Source organism: Lutra lutra, chromosome 6 (genome assembly GCF_902655055.1).
Source record: "Lutra lutra chromosome 6, mLutLut1.2, whole genome shotgun sequence".
Lineage (NCBI taxonomy): Eukaryota > Metazoa > Chordata > Mammalia > Carnivora > Mustelidae > Lutra > Lutra lutra.
In genome coordinates this window covers 144,812,294-144,835,742 of record NC_062283.1, presented here as the reverse complement: position 1 = coordinate 144,835,742, position 23,449 = coordinate 144,812,294, and the positions used below count along the sequence as shown (strand labels likewise).

Below are 23,449 nucleotides of genomic sequence, written 5' to 3'. Positions count from 1 at the left end.
AACAGTAATTTCCATTCTATGCCCATGTTGCTTTGGAACAGGGAGGGAAAGTTACGTATAATTATTTGATGAGAAGCAAACAATGTATGAAACTAGGCCAACTCTGACCGTTCTCATGGACTCCAGAATTTCTAGAGGAAATAACAAATGACCAAACCCAAATTTGATGTAAAAATGTAAGAACCACGGATCAGGAAGAGCCTTCCCAACGCCCAGGTCACTGAGCACTGGGAGGAAGTGATAACGCACACACTCCAGCTCCAGCCCAGCTTCCCAGAAAGCAGTCGGGCGATGGGCAGAAAGGAAGTAAAGCCGACAGGGCTAAAGGCGGTCTGGCTAAGGGGAGGATTAAGCCTGAGATGTTCACCAACAAGTGCATTAGGACAGGAAAAAAAGGAAGAACTCGCATAAAAATGGAAAGAACCAAAATCACCCTTATTTGTAAATATTTTTTCATCTGGAAAACCCAACAGAATTGAATGAAATTAGGACTATTAAGAGAATCCAGTACAATGGGAAAAAATAATACACGAGAAGTTACACTAAAAACAATGTGCAGAAAACAGAGACAGGTACACTGACGTGCCACTGAGGAATTTCTGAAAGACACGGAGCAGACGGGACGGGACTGACAGGAAAGTGCCAGAACCTTCATCCCGCCAGGCGAAGGCAAACACGGCATCCCCGCTGCAGAAACCGAGGCAACGGCTGTCGGCACCGGGCCCGCCGGGGGAGTGGGCGCTGGCCCCAGCGGGCCTGTCTGCACGGCCTCCGCGGGCCGGACGGCCACTGGGGTACCACTGGAGCGCCACAGCAACAGGTGACCGGCAGAGGAGCGAGATTCCCCAGTGATCTGGAAGACTCCCCAGAGGACGGCTGCGACCCACGCACGGAGGGCTACCACGGCAGGAGCCTGCGCCAGAGCCCGAACTGAACTCTCCTCCGGCCTCTTGGGGCCGACGCGCCCCTCCATCTGACGACGGGCCAAATAAAAAGCAGCGAGGGCTGCCTTCCCTCTGGGTAAAGCCAGGCTGGATCCTCGGCTCACTGTGGCTTTGCTCTTCTGTGTGACATGTTGGCATGCCAACCGGGACACGCGACCTTTGAGGGCCAGACGCACCTGTCATTGTAGCTCTGCGCTCCCAGACGGGCCGGTGACCGGCAACTGCGAGACCAGGAAGCCAGAGCCATTCCTCCCCAGCACGACCACCGGGTCCTGCGACTATGACGGCCTCGGCATTGCATGTGCATCACTCCTGAAGACTGGTGTGATCCCCTCACCAGCCCACAGACGCCTGTGAACCGTCTTGACATCGGTTCAGCTTGGGAAACGGCCGTCACTTCTGACATCTGCAGCCACTGCACTCTGCTCTGGCTGAGGCGACACCCCGAGGGAGGGAGGAATTCTCCGGATGGTCCTTCCTCCCTCAACTAAGGTGTGTTCACTAAGCATTCTGTTTAGCATACACCTAAATTCTCTTCAGCTCAAAGTTGAGCCTAAACTCGAACTGAGTAGGAAGCAAACAACACCGAGCATGAGTGCTAGCATAACCCAGTCAAAAGAAATAACCCAGGAGGATCAAAAAGTAGGACGATATTTATCACACCTTTTTTTAAAAAAACAGTCCCAAATTAGAAGCAATCCAAATACCCCATAACAGCCAGATACTGAAGTTTAATTTCTGTGCTTGATGGAAAACTACAGTCTTCAAAAAAGTATAATTACCCAAGTGTCCATCGACAGGTGAACGAATAAACAAAGTGTGGCATATATATCCCACGAACTATCAGTCAACCTTAAAAAAAGGAAGGAAGCGCCGGCACATGCTCCAACATGCATGAACCCTGAAGACCCGTTAAATGAAGGAAGCCCGTCACAAGTACCCTGTAAGACATCTGGTGTGCGACCTCACTTATGTGAGGAATCCACAGTAGTCAGACTCAGAGGGAGAGAAAGCAAAAGGGTGGCTTCCAGGGGCTAGCCTGGGAGGGGTGGGGAATTACTGTTTAATGAACACGGAGCTCCAGCTCTGGAAGACAAAGAAAGTTCTGGGAGATGGATGGTGGTGATGGTGGCTGCAAACAATGCACACGTCCTTATGCCACTAAACTGTACACTTTAAAACAGTTAAAATGATAAATTTCATTTTATACATATTTTATCACAATAACAGTATAATTATGAAGAACATATAGAAACATGAAAAATATTTATGCCATGTTAAATTTTTAAAAGCACTCAAAGGTGTTTGTAGGCTTTTTTTTTTTTTTTTAATGGAGAGAGTGCACATGTACAAGCAGGAAGGGCGGAGGGAGAGGGAGAGAGAATCTCATGCAGGTCCCCCGCAACCCCCAGCCAAGCACAGAGCCCGACATGGGGCTTGATCTCATGACCCTGAGATCACGACCTGAGCTGAAACCAAAAGCCGGTCGCTCAATTGAATGTGCCACCAAGGCATCCCTAAGGTATCTGTAAGTCTTGATTAAAACTATGAAAAAATGTGTATGAGAAAAGGATTAAAAATAAAGGTCTGGTGAAGAGTTGTAATAATGGTGGAGACCGGATGATCTTGCTCCATTTTATAAATGTGCTATAATATTTTGCTGCTTTTTATGCTTCGACTTATAAAAACATCAAAAATTAGCAAGCCAGATGTAATATTAAGACAGCAAAGCCACGGTATCTATAACCACAGAGTTCCCTCATCTGTTTATTCCTTTCCCCATTCATCCAATCCTAAATTTGGGACAAAACAAAAAGGTTTTATATAATGCCTAATATTTGCAGGCTGGGCAATGACCTAAGATCTGGTAGGTAGCTCTGGGTGTACAGCGAGGATTTAATTTTCATCAAATAAACAGTTTCCCTCTGATCCCCATTTTAAAGTTTAAGAAGAAAGCCCGTATCTCCCTTACTTAAGCCAAAATTTTCTATCAACACAACTTTCTTTTCAGTCATTACTTTTAAGCTACCTCAACTCTCTTGTGGGAGAAGCCCAGGGTCTAAATAAGTAAATTAAGTTTTCATCAAATATAAATTCTCTTGCCTTTTCTTTTTAAGATTTATTTATTTATTTATTTATTTATTTATTTATTTATTTATTTATGAGAGACACAGAGAGAGAGGGAGGAAGAGGCAGAGAGAGAAGCAGGCTCCCCACTGAGCAGGGAGCCCGACGTGGGGCTCAATCCAAGGACTCAGGATCATGACCCAAGCCGAAGGCAGACACTTAACCAACTGGGCCCCCCCAAGGCGCCCCCAAATACAAATTCCCTTAAGCTGGACAGGCAAGGAAGTGAGCTAGGAAAGAACCAGACCAGGAAGCGGAAGAGAGGATCTGGGCAGCTCCAATGGCTAGCGGCTGGGAGCCTTGAGCATCACGCAGCTTCTCCAAACTCAGTTTCCCATCTGTAAGTGTGTAGACTATTTGCTCCACACCTTATCAACAAATAAGAATCAAAAGTGACATTCATAAAAAATGCTCTGAAGAATGTAACATATGTTGTAAACTAAAAGGTGATGCCTTGTCAAATTCACCATATTAACTTGATCGTTTTCTATGCTGCCATGAGGTAGCACATGAAATTAGTCCTTTCCTATATGCTTTTCTGTTTTTACATTATTACTTCTAACTTGTCATTTTGAAAACACCAAGTCTCCCCAGTCCTCAGAACTCCCCAGCCTCTGCATTTTTGATGAGAGAAGCAGGGCTCAAGGCTTTCTATTTAAGACCTGACATTTCAGGGGCATTCTCCAGGGTCTGTGGAAAGAAGGCCACAGAAGAGAAAGGTCAGGTGGGATAAAGGGCTTTCCACAACCTACATGCAACACTCCAATTTTTATTCAATAGCAGGGCTCTTCCAGCACTATTTTAGAATACCACTTGGTTTTTAAATCCTTTAAAGCAGTAAGAAATGTTCCCTACCCTTCTGAAGGCAGGAAATCTAGCGGAGTAAGGGGCATTTTCGAGCAGCTGTCCAGAGGGTGTCCTCCACTACAGCCACGTTTATTCAGGTGCGGACCACGCCCTTCCCCTCAGCTCCAGTAACCTGGCATAACACAACCCATATGGTCGAAGGAGGGAAAACTGAGTTTTAACTTGAAATATACTAAAACTCAAATGGGTTAAAAAAAAAAAAAAAACCACTTTTACAACTGACGTGCAAACAAAGTAGATCATGCACATTTGGGAAGATGACAAACCAACACATTTATAAATCCAAATTCTCAAGGGGCACTAATTTCCAAAATTATCAGGCCACTCTTCAGCTTGCAGTCACTGAGTGATATTGTCAAATCTCCTTGGGTAACTACATATAGGTTCACAACTCACACGGAGTACTGAATCCCAATTTAATTCCAGCTCACAGAAGGTTCTCAAATTCACACAGGGGATCTATGTGTGCACCCAAAGCACTAAAAATAGGAACAGCTCTTCCTCATAACCTTGGAAATCAGTGGAGTCCATGACCTGCCAATGAACGACCTGGAGACCCAAACAAGATAATGACTGCAAGGATGGCCAATCCACAGATACATCTTTTTTTTTTTTTAATTTCTTTTAATTCCAGTGAGTTACCATACAGTGTTATATTAGTTTCAGGTGTACAATATAGTGATTCAACACTTCCATACGTTACCTTCACACATCTTGAATTAAGTGACTATGATGCAGGAAGATTCAAATTTACAAACTAGCCAATTTTAGGAAAAAAAATTACAGACGGACTTCTGCTAGCAAGCTCTCCCTGTGCATTTAAAATATAATTTAAAATATTTTATTTATACTCAAGTTTTCAAAAATATGTCTCCCACATCAAGCTATCCTGCTTGATTAAACTTTGATCACAATTTCTCTGAACTCAAACAACGTGGATATGAAAATAAGCTATAATGCATTCTACTAAAAAAGACACTTAATTTTAGAAAACGTAATTCTAGAATTTATGTAGTAGGTTCATCTCCTGAACTTACAGGATTTTTAGTTGGTAATGGTAGCATCTTTCTGATGGTAGCGTCTTGATTTAGTTTTTAGCTTTATTGTTTCATTTTGCTTTAAATTTTAATGCAAAGCTGAGGTGCTTTTATAGTCTGGGTCCTTTCATAACTGTTAACACTTTTTGTAAATTGTAGCAGAGAAGTCCTTTCTGCTAAACCTCAGTGACCTCGTCAACTGCCCTGTGTCCTCCCACAGTGTACCACAAGTGTCACCATTTTCCAGGACCACTCTCAGTTCTTCCCAGGAAATTCTGGAACACAGAAAAACCAGTCTCTCTCTAGACACTTGGTGCATAATATGGAAAACCTGAGTGATGGTGGCCATGTCTGCCATAGGGAATAGGGAATAGAGAATGCTGGTCTGTGACAAAAAAAGAATAAGTCAAAGGCAGAGAGGGAAGCTAAGAGCAGGAGAGAGAAGGAATGAGCCAAGAGGACCATTTGTGGAGCATCCCAGTCTCTGGGTCCTGATCTGAGAACCCCCTGCATCCCTGCTAAGACTGCAGTACACAGCTCAGAACACTTTCACTAAGTTCCCTTTTTTGCATAAGTTCACTCAGGTCTCTTTGACTTGTAACCAAGAAACCCCTGATAGAGGGCTCTACAGTCCTTTCTGTTGACTGTTTCAAAAAAGGCAAGATAGAAACCTCCAGGTGGGACCCAGCAGGCTCCAAGCCAGGAGGTGACAGGCCTACCCCAGACCCTGCTTCTCCGGCAGGGGTTAAAAACAGGGTTAACTCCAACTGCCCACACCCTCACCAGGCCCCCATAGTTCAGCTCCTGTAGCTAACACAGCAAGTGATGCTGGGTTCAAGGAGAAGTGAGTTGTTCTCTATTCCATATCCTTGATTTAAAGTATCAATCAGGGGCACCTGGGTAGCTCAGTTGGTTAAGCCGCTGCCTTCAGCTCGGGTCATGATCTCAGGGTCCTGGGATCGAGCCCCGCATCGGGCTCTCTGCTCAGCTGTGAGCCTGCTTCCTCCTCTCTCTGCCTGCCTCTCTGCCTACTTGTGATCTCTCTCTCTGTCAAATAAATAAATAAAAGCTTTAAAAAAAAAAAAGTATCAATCAGGAGACGCAGCGGCTTTTCGGACACCACTGAAAACCACTGTGCCTGGCCGGTAGGGCCTCCCGGGGCAAGGGCAGCAAACCAAACCCAGAGAAACATGGGCACAGCACCTCCATCCCACCTAGCCAGCTTCCATATGGAAAGGAAGCATATTCCAGCTTAAAATCCAAAGGGACATCACATTAGACAGAGCGTGCTTGTTATTTTTTATATACATTTGATACACGGAAAAGAAGAATTCACAGTTTTTTAAGTATGTCAAAGTACTTGCTAAAAATATCACAATGGTCGCACAACAGTAAGAATGTACTTAATGCCACTGAATGGTATACGTTATAAATGATTAAAATCATAAATTATGTTAACTATATCTCACTAGAATTTAAACAACAAAATAACATGACACATTTAAAGAGGTACGGAGACAAACCGAACCCCCTCGGCGCAAACAGCACGCACAATATTACACGTGAGTGGGGTGAACAGGGTGTTGCCTTACCATGGGAAATTCAGTGCAGAACTGAGCCCAACTGGACTGGTCAGCCTGGGTGGGCAGAAAAGAGCTGTGGGTCTTCAGGGGCTGGGGGTGGAGACTATTCAACCCAAGTAATAATGAAAAATCGCTACATACAGTCTTATTTCCCCCCACCTCTTAATACCTGATCAGCATGGTCTTAACATTACTAATTCCTAAGTATTTCAACATAAACTCCTCGGAAGTCACTGCTGGTTTCCATCAGCCACAAACAGATGGCAACTCAGAAGAGTCCTGTCCCCATTATGCCAACTTGGCGGGAGGCTCACCTGCCACTACCTGAAACACGGATCCCTCCCACTTGTACACAGAAGGCTCCCAAACACGACTAAAATCCTGCCCGGATGCCCACTGATCAGCATCCTTAAAAGCATGGGCGGGGGGAAGTCTCATTACTACTCCACTAATTAATAAACATAGGGAGGGACGACATCACATCCTAATATAATTACAGGAACACTGCAGCTTTCATTGCACTTCCACTCTCCGGTTCAGGCTGGTTCCCCGCCTGCTTACACTGGGATGGAATCCAGTTTTGCTAATATATCCATATGTATGAGATTCAGAGCAGATCTTATTATATCGAACCTGGAGAAAAACCTTCGGAGATGCTAAAAGTTCAATTTCAGATACATTAATGCAACCTTAAAATTTTATTTACGATGAAACCATCTATACTGTTTCTGTAACCCCAACACAGATTTCTTGGCTGCAATTTTTTAACTTTAATGATTCAAACCCTAAGAGAATGACATTCATTCACACATTATGCTTAAATTAAAACACGTGTGTGTGTGTGTGTGTGCGCGCGCGCGTGTGTGTGTACACTGGAAAAGAGGAAGAAAAAAATCTGGATTATTTATTTCTAGGAGATTCCAAGCTGAGACTGCTCTTCTGTGCTTTCTGGAAGCACCTGCTAATCACCAGGGCCTTAACCACTGACCACTCCTTGCCTGCTCAAATCAAACTTGACCCTTTGGAATGTTAAGCAAAGATTTTCTTTAGCAGGAGCGGCCTAACTTAACTACAGCTCACTGCCCTCCTGCCATACCCTTCAAAGTATTTAAACCTTCAACAGCTCTGCTTTTGCAATAAAATTCAAAATCCTGAAACGCGGACACAAGGCCCAGCATGAAAGGGAAATCTCCCTCTCCAAGGCCTCTGCCGTTTCCTCAGGGAAGCCACCTCTGACCCTCTGACGTGATCAAATTCTACCTTTATATCCTGTACTTCTCCTTCATGTATAAATGAATCAAGCAAGCAAGCAACCCATCAACCTGGTAGCCACTGCATAAATTAGCATGTCGTTAGGTCCAGGTAACCAATAATCCCAATTCAAATTGCCTTAATCAACAAGGAGACTTATTTTGCATAACAAGTCAAAAGCAGGATGGTGGTAGGCTCTGAGGAGTTTTCTACACTGTTTTATTGGCTCTGTCCTCTCCAGTACAGTGGCTTCATGTTCAAATTGCAGCAAAATGACTCTAACAGTTGTAGGCATCACATCTAGACAGTTTTTAGAGGAAAGGGTGTTGCCTTTCACACTCTTTCCTCTAGTGTTGCCATTTTATGGTTGAAAATTTTCCAGAACCTCCTGGCAGACCTCTCTCACATCTCATTGGCCAGGACCCGGCAGGTCTCTTGCTCAGCCCTCCAGCAATCACCTGCAGCAATGGGACCAGCAGGAGGGGCTGACACACATCAGGATTTATCCCTGTAAGGGGATAGATCACTTTCTCTGCAGTCACCCAGGGACAGGGAGGAGGTCTAAACAAAACCCAATCCCATTATGAAGGAAAAAGGGAAGAAAAGTGGTAGACATGCGCTCAACAGGTCTGCTGATTTTCCATCTGGCATATATGCTCTGCCCCCAATAGTATGTAAGACTGGCCAACAGCAAACCCCCACCAGCCTCGCCTGCGGCGCACCTACAAGCTAACAGGATCAGCTCAGAGGGGAGGTCACAGGGCAAGGAAGGGGGTACAGGAAGGGGTACAGGACTTTCAATCAGCTGGTGCTGGTTCAAGCCCCAAGACTTCTGCTTAACAGCTATATGACGACAGGCAAAGCCCTTGGCCTCAGTTTCCTCATAAAATAAGAAAATATGTGCTTGACATAATGTACAAGGTTGCTGTGAAGACCAAATAAAATGGCACAGGTGGACAAGTGCTTTGTGAACTACGTGTTAAGCATATGTGAAGGATTATTACTACTTGCAACGGAAAGTCACAAACCATTGAGAAAATCTCCAGAAAAAAAAAAAGGCTGCCTCCTACTTGGCCAAACAGAAGCCAGTACAATCCACCAAAGGACATTCTGCTTTAAAAATTATATTCCTGGGCGCCTGGGTGGCTCAGTGGGTTGGGCCGCTGCCTTCGGCTCGGGTCATGGTCTCAGGGTCCTGGGATCGAGTTCCGCGTCGGGCTCTCTGCTCAGCGGGGAGCCTGCTTCCCTCTCTCTCTCTCTCTCTCTGCCTGCCTCTCTCTCTACTTGTGATCTCTGTCAAATAAATAAATAAAATCTTAAAAAATAAAAATAAAAAAAAATAAAAATAAAAATTATATTCCTATTGGTTACCTGTGGCTTGGCTGGAGGCTTTCCAGTATCATCATCTGATTCTACCAGTTGGGATGGAGTAGAGCAACACCACAGAAACTGGCTACAGAAATCCAAGGTCTATAGAAAACCAAAGCCAATGCCTTCTTTGCTCCTTCACCGATCTCTCCTCCTAAAGCAAGCACGGCCGTCATGTTCTCACCGTTTCCTAAACGGACGAGCAGGGCAGGAGTGTCTTCCAAGTCAGGAAAAGTTAAGAAAATGTAAGTGTTTTCAGCTAGGAGAAGGGAGACTGACTTGAACGCACAAGCAGAAGCTACTCATTACCCGTGAGAAAGCTCAGCCCAACTCACGGAACCCGCTAGAGCTGAGAAGCCTACAGACCATACGTGCGAAGGCATCTAAGGCCTCCCCGGCTGAAGCTACTTCTATCAAGCAGTGCAGGCACGAAGCCACCCAGCACAGCTTCCTCCACCTAATCGCAGCCCCTTACTTTTTTTTTTTAAGATTTTATTTATATATTTGACAGACATCACAAGTAGGCAGAGAGTCAGACAGAGAGAGAGAGGGGGAAGCAGGCTCCCCGTCGAGCAGAGAGCCCAATGTGGGGCTCGATCCTAGAACCCTGAGATCAAGGCCCGAGCTGAAGGTAGAGGCTTAACCACTGAGCCACCCAGGCGCCCCAGCCACCCCTTACCCTCATCTGTCTCCACTTAAGGCCAGGGAAGAGAGGCGCAAAGAAGCCACAGAGATTGTCAGAGCTTTCGAAGGAGTAAAACATGCATTTATCTGTGTCAACCACACTGTTCCCATTAGGTACAACATACACTTCCTCCAGGCAGTACATCAGAAGACCGGCGGTACCTAGCACCAAGATTCTGAAGGGTGAAAGCAGTGAAATTCTGGGTTTACCTTGATGTCTAGAATATAAAAAAAACTTCTTCACAGTAAAGGTGCCTTCCTCTCCTAGAGTCACAAATCAGTAACATATCATGATGTTCAGACTCTGGTCCAGGCAAAAGAAGAATGAGGTGACAGAGTGGGAGCAAAGACACCTGAGGGAGTCACCAGGACGGAGAAAGGGAAGCAGCACAGTCAGTGTGGATAACCTGAGAGGCATCTCCAGGCCCCAGTTCCGTCCGGTCCCACACACTCAACAGTGCCGTGGCCAGGATGTCTGCTCCCCAGGGCACAGATGTCGCACAAGGCCAGCAATCAAAGATATTCTCCATCCAAATCCCGTCTGTGTGAAAGGACTGGAAACATTCCACACAAACGTGCTGTGGGCACAGCTACTGCGTGGAGCACCCTGCCATTCAGAGCCGCCTCTTTAAAACCCACCCCGTTATATCAGCACGGTGCCCTAGGAAAGGACATTTGCAAAAAAAACTGATGAACTCTAAAAGAAGTTGAAAGTTTAGGGACGCCTGGGTGGCTCAGTTGGTTGAGCGGCTGCCTTCGGCTCAGGTCATGATCCCAGCGTCCTGGGATCGAGTCCCACATCGGGCTCCTTGCTGGGCAGGGAGCCTGCTTCTCCCTCTGCCTCTGCCTGCCTCTCTGTCTGACTGTGCTCGCTCGCTCTCACTCCCTCTGTCCCTGACAAATAAATAAATAAAATCTTTAAAAAAAAAAAAAAAGAAGTTGAAAGTTTAGTAAATGATGCACCAGTATCTTAGTTTTGACAAACGTTCTGTAGTTACACAGGATATTAACATTGGAAGAAGCTGGGGGAAAGGCATTCAGGAACTCTTCGTACTACCATTGTACCTTTTCTGTATATCCAAAATCATCCCAAAATAAAGAGGTTATTTTAAAAAGTTTTAAATACTTGTCTGCTTAAAAGAAGAGAGAAAAAATAATCTATGGAAAACTTTCTAAGCAAACCATCAAAGTCAAAGCATGGAAAAAAGATCGGTAGACCTGAATACATGGCAAACTTACACTTCTATACATCAAAATACATCATGAACAGGGTAAGAGTTGAACAGCAACCAACCAACTGGGAAAAGATAACATACACAAAGGAAAGGGGGTTCAGTATCCATAACATAGTAAACTTTTTAGAAAGATTTTTTTAGGGGCTCCTGGGTGGCTCAGTTGGTTAAGTGTCTGCCTTTGGCTCAGGTCATGATCCCAGAGTTCTAAGATCAAGCCGTACATCAGGCTCCCTCCTTCTCCCTCTGCCCGCTGCAACCCCTGCATGTGCGTGTGCGTGCACTTGTTCTCTCTCTCTCACTCTCTCTCTGTCAAATAAATAAAATCTTTAAAAAAATAAAAAATAAAAAGATTTATTTATTTTAGAGAGGGTTTGTTGTGCAAGGAGGGGAGGAGCAGAGGGAAGGAGAGAATCTCGAGCCGACTCCCCGCTGAGGAGCGCGGAGACTCAGGCTTGATCCTACATGGAGATCATGACCTGAGCTAAGATCAAGAGTGGGAAGCTTAACCAACTGAGCCACCAACGCACCCCAGTAAATTTTTTATTTAAAGAAAAAAAGGGGCGCCTGGGTGGCTCAATGGATTAAGCCGCTGCCTTCGGCTCAGGTCATGATCTCAGGGTCCTGGGATTGAGCCCCACATCAGGCTCTCTGCTCGGTGGGGAGCCTGCTTCCTCCTCTCTCTCTCTGCCTGCCTCTCTGCCTACTTGTGATCTCTCTCTGTCAAATAAATAAATAAAATCTTTAAAAAAAAAAAAAAGAAAAGAAAAATCTACATGCGTAGGTCCTCTATCTGCCACACTTATGTGCACGCACACTTCAGGTCTATGACATATCCAAACTCAAACTCAGGGCCTCCATAAACCACGTATCTCTTCCCACTCTGCCCACTGGCTCCGATTGCCCCGGCCTGGGAGTTCCGCTAGAGAAAGCAGAGCTTCCGAGCAGCATTCCCCAGAGGCAGCTACCTTCTGGTTAATTCATTCAACCGTCCTAACCAAAGTCTCCTTCTAGAATCCAAAACTCTTTTCCTCTTTATGTGCTGAGTCTTGTCAAACAGCTACTTGGTGCCCACAGTCATGAAAAGAGGTCAAACCACAACCAGAAGTGGGAGCCCTGAACAAACACAAAGGAATACGAAGACCCTACAAGGCAAACCAGACTCAAAACTTCTATCCCAGCCAATCAGGTGGACAGAAAAAAGGAAGCAGGAAAGCCTTTGCCACAGGCGAGCAGTCACTCCCACTTAGATCCTCATTTACTTGAATTTCTAGAGAAATTCAGTCAAAGAAAAAGCATCTTTCTAAATAACATACAGTTATATCTAGAGCCGCCTGGGTGGCTCAGTCAGTGGAATGTCTGGCTCTTGATTCCAGCTCAGGTCATGATCTCAGGGTTGCGGGACCAAGCCCTCATCGGGCTCCATGCTGGCCATGGGGCCTGCTTAGGATTCCTTCCCCATCTCCTTCTGCCCTTCTCCACACTCTCCCATTTCTCTCTTTAAAAAAAAAAAATCCATTTACAAGTAACTCAGAAGTTTATATTCAAACCAAACTATCTTAGTAATGTACTGGTTGTTCTTTTGTTTTGAAATTTATCAGGGGACTGAGAATTCGAAGAGAGAATAGATAGGATATATACATTCTCAAGGATACACACCCAATCCCCTCAGTGGATGCCTGAAACCACACATAGTTCTGAACCCTATTTATGTCTTGTTTTTCCTGTAAACTTACCTGTGATAAAGTTTAATTTATAAATCAGGCACAATAAGAAGTCAACAATAACAGTAAAATAGAACAATTATAACAACATACTCTAACAAAGTTATATGAACATGATCTCTCTCCCTCTCTCTGGAAATACCTGGTGCTACTCTCTCCCTACCTGTTGCAATGATGTGAAAGGATACAGCGCCTACGTGAGGACGCGAATGACGCCGGCCCTGAGCAGAGCTCTTGGCCACAGTGACCTTCTGGTGCTACGTCAGAAGGAGGACCATCTATCTCCAGTCGCCAGCTGACGGGGTAAGTGGAACCACAGAAAGCAAACCCATGCACAAGGGAGGACTACTGTGCTTCTTTCTAGATGTCCCAATATATATGTCATGTATGTTAAGTCAGAGTGAGACTACTAACAGTATTAGCCATGTTATTATACTGAAAATTAAGTAAGCAGAAAGTTATAAATCTCCAGCAACGCTGAAGTTCCACATATAAAACAATATAGAGGCCAAGAAACAAAATATTTTTCACACAGAAAAGTGTGACTGTGATTAAAACCACTGGATTAAACATTTAGTGGTTAAAAGTCTGCATCCCAGTGGACTATCTTCACCCAATACCCCCAGGCAGATCTCAATCTCTGTTACCCTTCTCGCACGGAGTTTCCCACTCGAGGAGACAGTTCACTTCTCAAAATCATAGTATGTGGTAACAACAGGTAGACACAAAATGAAGCGGAAGGGGTTACACCAAATCCTAACTTCTGGAAGCTCATTCATGATCTAATTCGTGAGTAAGTCCAGTCTCCCCAGCATGCCTCCTCCTCCAGACATTTCACCTTGGGTCCAACTTCACCACTCATTAGCATCAAAGAGGTCCAACTCAAACCAACTCAATTGCCAGTCATTAGCAATCCAGTAAAAGGTTTGATAATAACAGAATAAAATTTAAAAGTTGAAGGAATTGGTTTAAATTGACCTCCACAAATTAGCAGCATCTTTCAAAGGACAGCACTTACCCTATCTCCCACAAAAAGTTCTGGCTGTCTTATATACGCCAGAGAAACAAACTGATTCCCCCAAACCAAGCACATGCCATCTTTCTGTGTCATGTGAAAGACAAAGAACTTCACCATCTGAACATGGGCGAAGGACAGCCAAAGAGATCGCACACACCACTATGACCATAAGTCCGCCGAGCGGACCAGTTACGTGCAACACAGAGAAAGCTGAGAAAGGGAAGGCACTGTGACATCCCTGGGCTCTCAGAATTAAAAAAAGATACACCATTCCTGAACCATGCGATCAACCCCACGACCCCTCTATTTACTTACAGTAAACTTATTACATTAAATTCACAGAAAGCTGATTTCAAAGCACCTTCCAAACACTATTGCTTCTGTATATGCCTCTGCACGGGAAAGCATTCTTAGGCTAGGAAGGACCCCCGATGGTACTTAATGCTTCTCTAGCACATTCCTTGCCCATAAATATACATAAGATACAAATATTATTCACTGTATTTTCATAAAATTTTTCAAAACAACATTAATTTTAATTGATGAAAAACTTAAATCTATTTCACAGAGCAATGAAATTGTGAGGCTTGTTAATGGCAGTAATTACTTCAAATTAAAGGTTGACATAATTAGATAAAACTGAATTATGGTGATAAAGTGTGGACTGCATATATCAGCACTTGGCTCTCCCCGGACAACACAGTCCTGGCGGTCACAGCCAGTACAACGGTGAGGTGGAGGGAGGTGCAAAATCAAACGCAAACAGGACACCATAAATCCAAAAAGGCTGGGAACTGACGCTCTAGTGAGCTAGAACAGCTAGATTCTGGGCGGCACCCCAATCCCATACTATTTAATTTATTCCCAAGTCCCTTAGAATCAAAGCTGGGGAAGGAGACAAAACAATATGCATGCCACTTTCCTTCTCACTTGTCACAGTATTTAAAATTATTACTAATGGAATAAGATAAGCAAACTGGGAGGTATCTTCTGCTAAGAACTGTGTTTTTATCCAAGCATTTCAAATTATTACAGAATGTATTATTCAGATATCAGAAAATGAGTCCAGAAAAGTTAACTTCCTAGACAGGAAACACAAGACAGGGTTTCTCATTTCACAGGAGAAGAACACCGGAAAAATGAAAAAGGTTCAAATTACTTGTAAAGGCTGGAAAAACTCAGTGACTGGAGCTCAAACCACATTCATCTACCTGGTTATGCCCATAATTCAACCTCCTTCAACTCATTCCTCTAAATTAAACATGGGTATCGGTTTTTTGAAGGCATTCCTCTCTAATTTGACAAACGTTGACACACAGTTAAATTTTCCGATTATTTAACAATTCCCAACAGTAATAAGTCTGGCTGCCTAACAATGTCAGCTTTGGTTGACCAGGGTTTTCATTCACAGCATAAGCCTAATTTCTTATGATGCGTTTTGATATCTAACCGCTGGAGCTCAATCTGTCCATCTGGTTTTATGGCTAAGCGGGTTGTATGAAGCCTAAGAAGCAGATTATGTGCAAAGATAATCCTGCATATTCTCAGCATATGCTAACATCGCCACTGACCAGCTTTCTAGGAATAAGAGAACAGTCCCAGGACGAAGCTCGGCCTGCTGCTCACAGAGGACCTCTGCCACTGTTCAGTCACGATGCTCAGTCCTGAAGTCATTCGTTCCCCCAGGGGAGGTAGCATGTATGCTTGGTAGCTGCACAGGAAGGAAAAGAACGTAGGGAACAACAAATGTGGAACTGCAAGGGTTTTCTGCACAAGACTCCTGATTTCCCTTGCGAGAGACTGAAAATTACACACACACACAAATCAGGAGTAACTGCCTCAGAAGTTTAAATGAACCTTCCCTTTGTCACTTGCAGAAGCTGGTAACGGAAACATTCAGCAGGATGAAAGGGCGCAGAGACATCAGTCTATAACATTTATGTGGAATCTGAAAACACCGAGGGAAAGTTTTTGAAAGAAGATACAAAAGAGCGTTTAGAACCCAATGTTCCAACCATTAACTAGCTGGATCCACAGCTGAGACTTAAAAGTAAAGGTGGAGACTTTTGTCATAAAAATTATTCAATAAAAAGGCCAACTTCAGGGCACCTGGCTGCCTTAGTCCATAGAACACACGACTCTTGATCTGAGTTATGAGTTTGAGTCCCACACTGGGTATAGAGATTACTTAAAATCTTAAAAAAAAAAAAAAAAAAGGCCAATGACCAACTTCTGGAACTCCTGGGTGGCCAGTAGTCATGATCCCAGAGTCCCAGGATCCAGCCCCATGTCAGGCTCCTTGCTCAGGGGAAAGTCCGCTTCTCCCTCTCCCTTTACCCCTCCCCCTGCTCCTCTCACTTTCTCTCTCTCTCTCTCTCTCTCTCTCTCTCGGATAAATAAAATCTAAAAACAAAACAAAAAAGGCCAACTACTTAGCCTTAACTAGACATGAAAAAGCCAGTACAACAAAAACTTTGAACCTGTGGCTCGAGCCCATTCCAAGCTGGGAGGAGATACCCACACGTCAAGACTACCAAAAAGAAAGCAGAAATAACTGTAACGACAGAACACCTTCTACTATGCATTTCCAAACCCTTCCACACCCACTAAGGTCTAAATTAAGTCTTTCATTTTGCAAAAAGAAGAAATTAATGTCTTTTTTTTTAAGATTTTATTTATTTATTTGACAGACAGAGATCACAAGTAGGCAGAGAGGCAGGCAGAGAGAGAGAGGTGGAGGCAGGCTCCCTGCTGAGCAGAGAGCCGGATTCGGGGCTTGGTCCCAGGACCCTGAGATCATGACCTGAGCCGAAGGCAGAGGCTTTAACCCACTGAGCCATCCAGGCGCCCCAAGAAATTAATATCTTAAATCGTAGTGTGTGCTTTCTCAGAGCTTTAACACCCACACTGACTCTAATTGTGCTTTTGATTAAAAATAAGAAAGTTGTTCAAATAAGTCTATATTATCTGCACAGCACCTCTGCACACCTAAAGAATAATTCGTTACTCACTACAACCTACTACACCAATACTATTGGAGGCTGTCCATAAATACTACTGTTCTTTTTATTTTATTTTTTCAGTGTTTCAAGAGAAACATGACTTCTCAATTCTATTCTTAAAATTCTCTTTTAAGGGTGGGTATCATTGACACCACACACATGCAAGAATTCTATTCCTACTCACTGACATTGGAGAAATATATGTGATCTTGATTTAATCACATTTAAAGGGAAAAACGGCATAACTTTAAAATCCATAAATAACCCAAAATTTTAATTTCAACCCAATGTTCTCCATGAAAGCAAGAAACCAAATAGAACTGACCCACTGGTATAGGTTCTATCATGCCAAAATGGGATGGTAAAGGGAAAAGAAAGACCAAGTTCATCAGAGTTTGCAGTAATTTATGGAAACGTGGTAATGAATTCAACACTTTTCAGCAAAGACTTTATTTAATGTTAACTAAATATGTACTGGCATTTATCTCCTGTCTTCCTAGAATGTCTTTTCCTTTCTTTAGCTAAAAGCACCCCAACTCTTCTTGTGACTCCTCCTGCATTCCATAAGGTCTTTGTGAAATAACTGAGAACAACCATTCATACACATACACACACACACACACAAACACACACACACAACAAATAATCCCAGCTAGGCCAATCGTATGCCCTCTCTCCAGGAAAACTGAATCTTATTATGCAAGAATGAAACCAGTTGGTAGAGCCTTAAGACACGGCGACCAACCAGACCATCCAATAGGTGGTTCCCTAAGCCTAGGTCCTCATAGGCCTGGTTCTCGGTGTCCAAAGCCTAGTTGTTCAGCACTTTTTATGCCTATATTTTATGGAAGTGCTATGCTTACAGTCCTGTAACCTGCCTTTTTAAATCAATAATATATCACAGACATCTTTCCAGACTGAAAACAGTACAGATCCATATCACTGTTTTCAATGGCTGCATGGAACAAAAGTACCATAATCTGTTCAATCAATTCCTTACTCAAAGTCATTTACTATGTAACTGCATACAGTAAGTCGTTCTTTATCATGTATTTATATCCTGTGCTAACTTTTTCTACAATATAGTTCTTTAGGATGAATTCCTAATCTGGATTTGCTGGACTAAAAGCTATGCAAGGTTTCCATTTCGATACATACCAGCTAGCTACTCAGAACGAGTGCATCAATTTACATCTCTGCTAGAACAGAGCACACGTTTCCCTTCACCTTCCCCAGCACTGGAAACTACTATCTGCCTTATTCCCCTTCCAGACTAAGATGCCCAAATATTGAGACTACCAAGAGAGGTTACAAAAGAATCTTATTAATATAATACTTTACATATATTACGCTTTACCAAATCATATCACATTTAGTGATAACACGAATAACACCGCCAATACAGGGGCACCTGGGTGGCTCAGTCTGTGAAGCATCTGCCTTCGGCTCAGGTCACGATCTCAGAGTCCTGGGATCCAGTCCTGCATCGGGCTCCCTGCTCAGCAAGGGGCCTACTTCTCCCTCTCCCTCTGCCCTTCCCCCAACTCACGCTCACTCTCTGTCTCTCCCTCTCTAATAAATAAATAAAATCTTAAAAAAAAAAAAAAAAAAGGTATTCCCAATACATTAAACAATACATTAAAAATGGTGTCTTAGTTCGCTCAGGCTGTCATAACAAAATAGCACAGACTGATTGGCTTAAACAACAGAAATTTATTTCACACAGTTCTGAAAGCTTGAAGGCCAAGATTTAAATACCAGCAAGTAGGCTTCATTCTTGAGGCCTCTCCTTCGGTTTGGAGGGAGTTGCCATCTGGCCATGTGCTCACATGACCTCGACTTTGGGCACTGACTGGGACAGGGGACAATAGGCTCTTGGTGTCTCTTCCTACAAGGGCACTAATCCTATCATGAGAGCTCCACCCTCGTGACCACACCTAACTAGCCTACTTCTCAAAGGCAGCATCTCCAAATACCATTACACTGCAGGTCAGGGCTTCAACATAGGAATCTGGGGAGGACACATTCAGTTCATAACAAATGGCATCTTATCATTGCTTTGAATTTCATTTTTTTAATTACTAGTGAAATTGCATATTTTAATATGTTTATTGGTCATTTATTTTTCCTTTTTTTCCTCTTCGAAAATGGTCTGTTCTGATTCCAAAGCTGGAATAGGAAGGGTACAAGATGAGCCTGGAACATCTCGTGACAGCAGAAAGCAAAGGAGCTACTATACATTATTAGAGGCATGTCATAAGGATTTGGAGCCAACCTGACTAAGCCTTAGTCACAGATAGGGCAATTTGAGCATCAAAAGGAAAGTGAAATGGACTGAAATGTATCATAAATGCTAAAACAGAGGTGTTCCTAAAAATAACTCCAAAAAAAAAAAGAGAGAGAGAGAGAGAAACCCTCATCTGTCACCATTGAAGGATGCTAGGGAAGTAACACATGATTCTATTAAGTGGTAAATAAAGGGAAACAGACACTTTCCCCACCCCTCCTATACAATCTATGCCTCTGGGTGCGCCCTATACATTCTTCCATGCAGCAAAATATGCCACAATACAACATCAGCTGGGAAATAGAAACATCATCTGCATCACCTGCATATTTGAAAAAGGCGTGCCCTATGTCACAATGCACATGCAAGGGGAACCACAGGACCCCACAAGGTCATAACATACATATTAGCCTTCCCCTTCACGGATCTTGTATTTTTTAAAGGTACTGCGCACTAAATAACCAACTTTTCTGTTTTAACACAGGTATCTATAATTCCCAGTGACAAGTTCCTGATCATCATGAGGTTACCATGATTATTAACATTCAGTATAAGATTTAGAATGTTTATAAACAAAATGTGGTGTGCACCTGTGTATGTGGCACATACATACACTAACGGAACATTTATTAATCAGCCTTAAAAGGGACAGAAATTCTGACACAAGCTACAGGATAAATGAACCCTGAAGACATGCTAAGTGAGGTAAGCCAGTCACGGAAGGCCGAAAACTGTATGACTGCACTTATCTGAAGGGCCCAAAGTAGTTGAACTCCTAAAGAAAGTGGAAAAGAAAAGTGATTGCCGGGGCAGAGGCAGGAGGGAATGAGAACCCTCATTTGTTTAACAGGTACGAAGTTTCAGCGCAGGAAGACGAAAAGTTCTGGCCGTGGATGGCAGGGACAGGGGCACAGCAATGGGAATGTACTAATGCCACCAAACTGTTAAGATGATAAATTTTTTTTTTTAAGACTTTATTTGACAGAGAGAGAGAGAGAGAGCACACAAGCAGGGGGAGTGGCAGGCAGAGGAAGAAGCAGACTCCCCAGAGCCCCATGCAGGGCTTGATCCCAGGACCCCCGGATCATGACCTGAGCCAAAGACAGACGCTTAATCCACTGAGCCACCCAGGTGTCCCAAGAGGATAAATTTCATATGTATATTTTGCCACAGAAAAAAACAGTACGTTTGGTATGTTAAAATTTAGTAACTGCATTAACATTATCCCAGCCAAATTAAAAGCAATTTTACATTTTAATTACATATTCCCTGCTGTCTCAGCAGTCTAAGGGCAAGTGAGCAACTTCAGTAAGGTAATACCGAAACCGCTTCACAGAGTCCTACAGGAGCCAATGTAATAACTAAATCAAAGTTATTTCGTAACAGAAGTTTTACTCAATTTTTAATGAATTTTTAGGAATCACATGCATCACTAGCCCACTCAATCTCTCTTCAATCTTTCTCCACATGCAGAAAAGAACGGGGAGCCTCCGACTGACACTGTAAATGCAGTGGAACAGATGAAGAACAATGTCCTAGCTTCGCCACACACGTGGTAAGCACTCAGTCAACATTCCTGACTTCCGGTACTCAGTGAATCTGCAGTAAAACTGAAAAGAAAACCTGGGCTTCCCCTTACACTAGCTAGTGAGAAGGTGGACATTCCACGGGAAGGAAGGCTGCTGTCTCTTTACCAGTCTTCCATTACTTGGGATCTCGGCATTAAGGCTGAATCAAGTTTCATGTACCATGTATCTTTTCATAGGTCAAAGAGTTTTTCTGTTGTTGTTGCTGTTTTTCAATTCAGAGTTTTGGTGGGAAATAACCAAACTGCCACACTTACAGCTCCATATGAAAACAGAAAGTTCAATATGACACACACATCCTTTCTAAATGAGGTCGATTTTAAAGTATACAGTAGAAAACACATTATTATTCTTTCTCAGGCACAGAAAGCCATGCTGGCTTTCCACTCTTGTCCCCTGAGAGCTCCACTGTGTTAGAAATTTTCCCTGTATGACTCTATTTAACTCAGGTCTACATACTTTTTTTTTTTTTAGGTCTACATACTTCTAACTCTAGAGGTCAACCACCTCCCCTATCACATGAAGATCCTACTACTTTCATCGCCCTTACTAAAACAGAGCACTTAAAACTCTTAAAATTTCCATCTTCAAATAACTCTTTCCTACAAATTAAGTACTGTTCTTTAAATTGAGGAACTAAACACTGGATTTGGCTTTTCACATTTGATTCACAGGTTCAGTTCCACGACAGTAAACTATCAAGACGCAAGGGGGACGCCTGAGGTCCTCCCAGTCTGAATGTGGCTATCATTGCACAATGTTGAGATCAGCTTCCAAAATGCCCCACCAGGCAGCCAGGAGGCTGGGCGGCTGCTCCCTGGATCTCAGTGTGGCTCTGTGCAAGGTGCCCTGTAAGGACACATCCATCACAACCTCAAACGCCAGCTATCTGATGCTGCCGGGCCTGCTGAGGAGCCCTCTCCAGGACCACAGCACTGTTCCCAGTGGTCCTGAGGGCAACAGCTCAAGTCCAGCTAACAAGAAACGGAAACCCCAGACAGAGGCAGAAAGAAAGGAACCCCCGCAAAGGTAGATTTTTACATTCTTCAAAACCTTAGAAATGATTTTTCTCTGTGCTTTTTCAAAAACCTGCCTACTGGGTGTCCTCGGGGCGCTGCTGAACTGCAAGATACAAACAGGAGAGTCCCCAAACCCAGAAATCGAGGAAACAGTTCCCCGCAAGGGAAGCTGATTGTCCCCAAGAAGAGAAGTGTTAGAAGACTTCGTAATCACCACAGCAATTTAGCAGGTAAGTCACATCCATCCCCGGTAGGACTGTGTCACCCTCATTTCCTTCCACAAAGCTAGATGGCCCTCACCTTTCCAACCTTGAAGTGGTGTGACAGGAGAAAGTAGACACCTCTCCCCGCTAATTGCCCAAGCGGGTCAAACTTCGGAACCAGCATCACACACTTTGTTTTTAAGCGCAGGGAAAAGAGGAAGGGTTGGTATTCTGAGCGGAATCTCCGTGATTTGCCCAGAGGAAAAAGCACAGACCAGACAGCAGAAGCGCCAGCATTTCCATGCAGCTGCCACGACAGGTGACCGGGCCGCTTTGCAGACACCCCGCTCGCTCGGGGGTTTCACCGAGGTGGAGCGGGAAGGAGGGAAGGAGACAGACTGGAGGACGAGAAGGTGGGCAGAGGCAGGGAGGGAAATCCACTCCATCCAGACGTTGGGGAGGAAGAGGAGGAGCACAGCCCCTTCTCCCCCGGGAAACCGTTTTAAGGGATTTTCTCTCTCCACAATTAAGAAAAAAAAAATGGCTCCAAGCCAAACGCCTCCTGATTTACACACACACACACGCACACCAAGCTCTATTTCGCCCCATTTTCTTGTACGCTGAAACAAAAGGCTAAAACAGCAGAACAGCAGCCAGCGCCGCCCGGAGCCCGGGGTCCGCCACCCTCTCCCACCGCGCCCTCGGGAGAGCCCACCCAAGGCGGCCCGCCCGCCCCCCGCCCGGGGACCGGCCCTCCCGCCGAACCCCGGCGCTGCCGCCCTCCCGGCCCGGCGCCGCCCGACGCGGCCCCCCGCCCGCGCGTGCACAGGGGCCTGGCCGGAGCCGGGGGCCCGGAGCCCACCTCGAGGGACCCGCGCCCGGCCGGGGCTCGGGAGGGCGCTCCCGGCGGCGCCGGGGCCCGCCGCCTCCCCGCCCGGGAGGGCGGCAGCGCCCGGCCCCGGACGCCCGTGACAGCGGCCCGGCGCCCGCCTCACCTCCTAGCGCCCGTGGCGGCGGCCCCGCGCTCCTCCGCGCCTCTCCGCCTCCGCCTCCAGCAGCCCCGCGCCGCCGCCACAGCCGCCGCCGCCGCCGCCGCCTGGCCCCCGCCCCCCCCGCCGCGTCTCGGCCGAGTCTCCGCCTCCCTCGGCCGCCGCCGCCGCTGGGCCCGGCTCCGCGCCACGTGACCGCGCCACGTGACCCGGCGCGGCTGGCAGGCGCCTCCCCAGCCGGCCTCGCGCCCTCTCGCGCTGGGGACCCGCGCCCCGGCGTTTGACGCCCGCCCCCAGCCCCCCGGGCCGGGCTGGGCACCCTCCCCACCCCCACCCTGCTACCCTCACCTGGCGCTCTGCCCCGCGCCCGAGCCGCCGCCCCGCCGGCCACCTGCTAGCGCTCACGAAACAGCCAACTCCACAGACCCGCCGGCCCCGGCGCGCTCACACGAGCACACACTCACGCGTGCACACACGCACACGGGCACACACCGGCTCTCACAAGCGCGCGCACTCACGGGCACACAC

General features: G+C 45.3%; 1 protein-coding gene across 2 annotated transcripts in view; it reads right to left on the bottom strand.

Annotated features, from left to right (window-relative positions):
- Positions 1-23,006, bottom strand: part of TULP4 (TUB like protein 4) — a 230,203-nt gene extending 207,197 nt beyond the window's left edge. Inside the window, exon 1 of one of the 2 annotated variants that reach the window (XM_047732849.1) lies at positions 22,928-23,006. The gene's annotated coding sequence lies outside the window, so the exon portion shown is untranslated. The remainder of the gene's footprint in view (positions 1-22,927) is intronic. The other variant, XM_047732850.1, reaches the window with a different exon arrangement.
- Between the last annotated feature and the right edge of the window lie 443 nt (positions 23,007-23,449).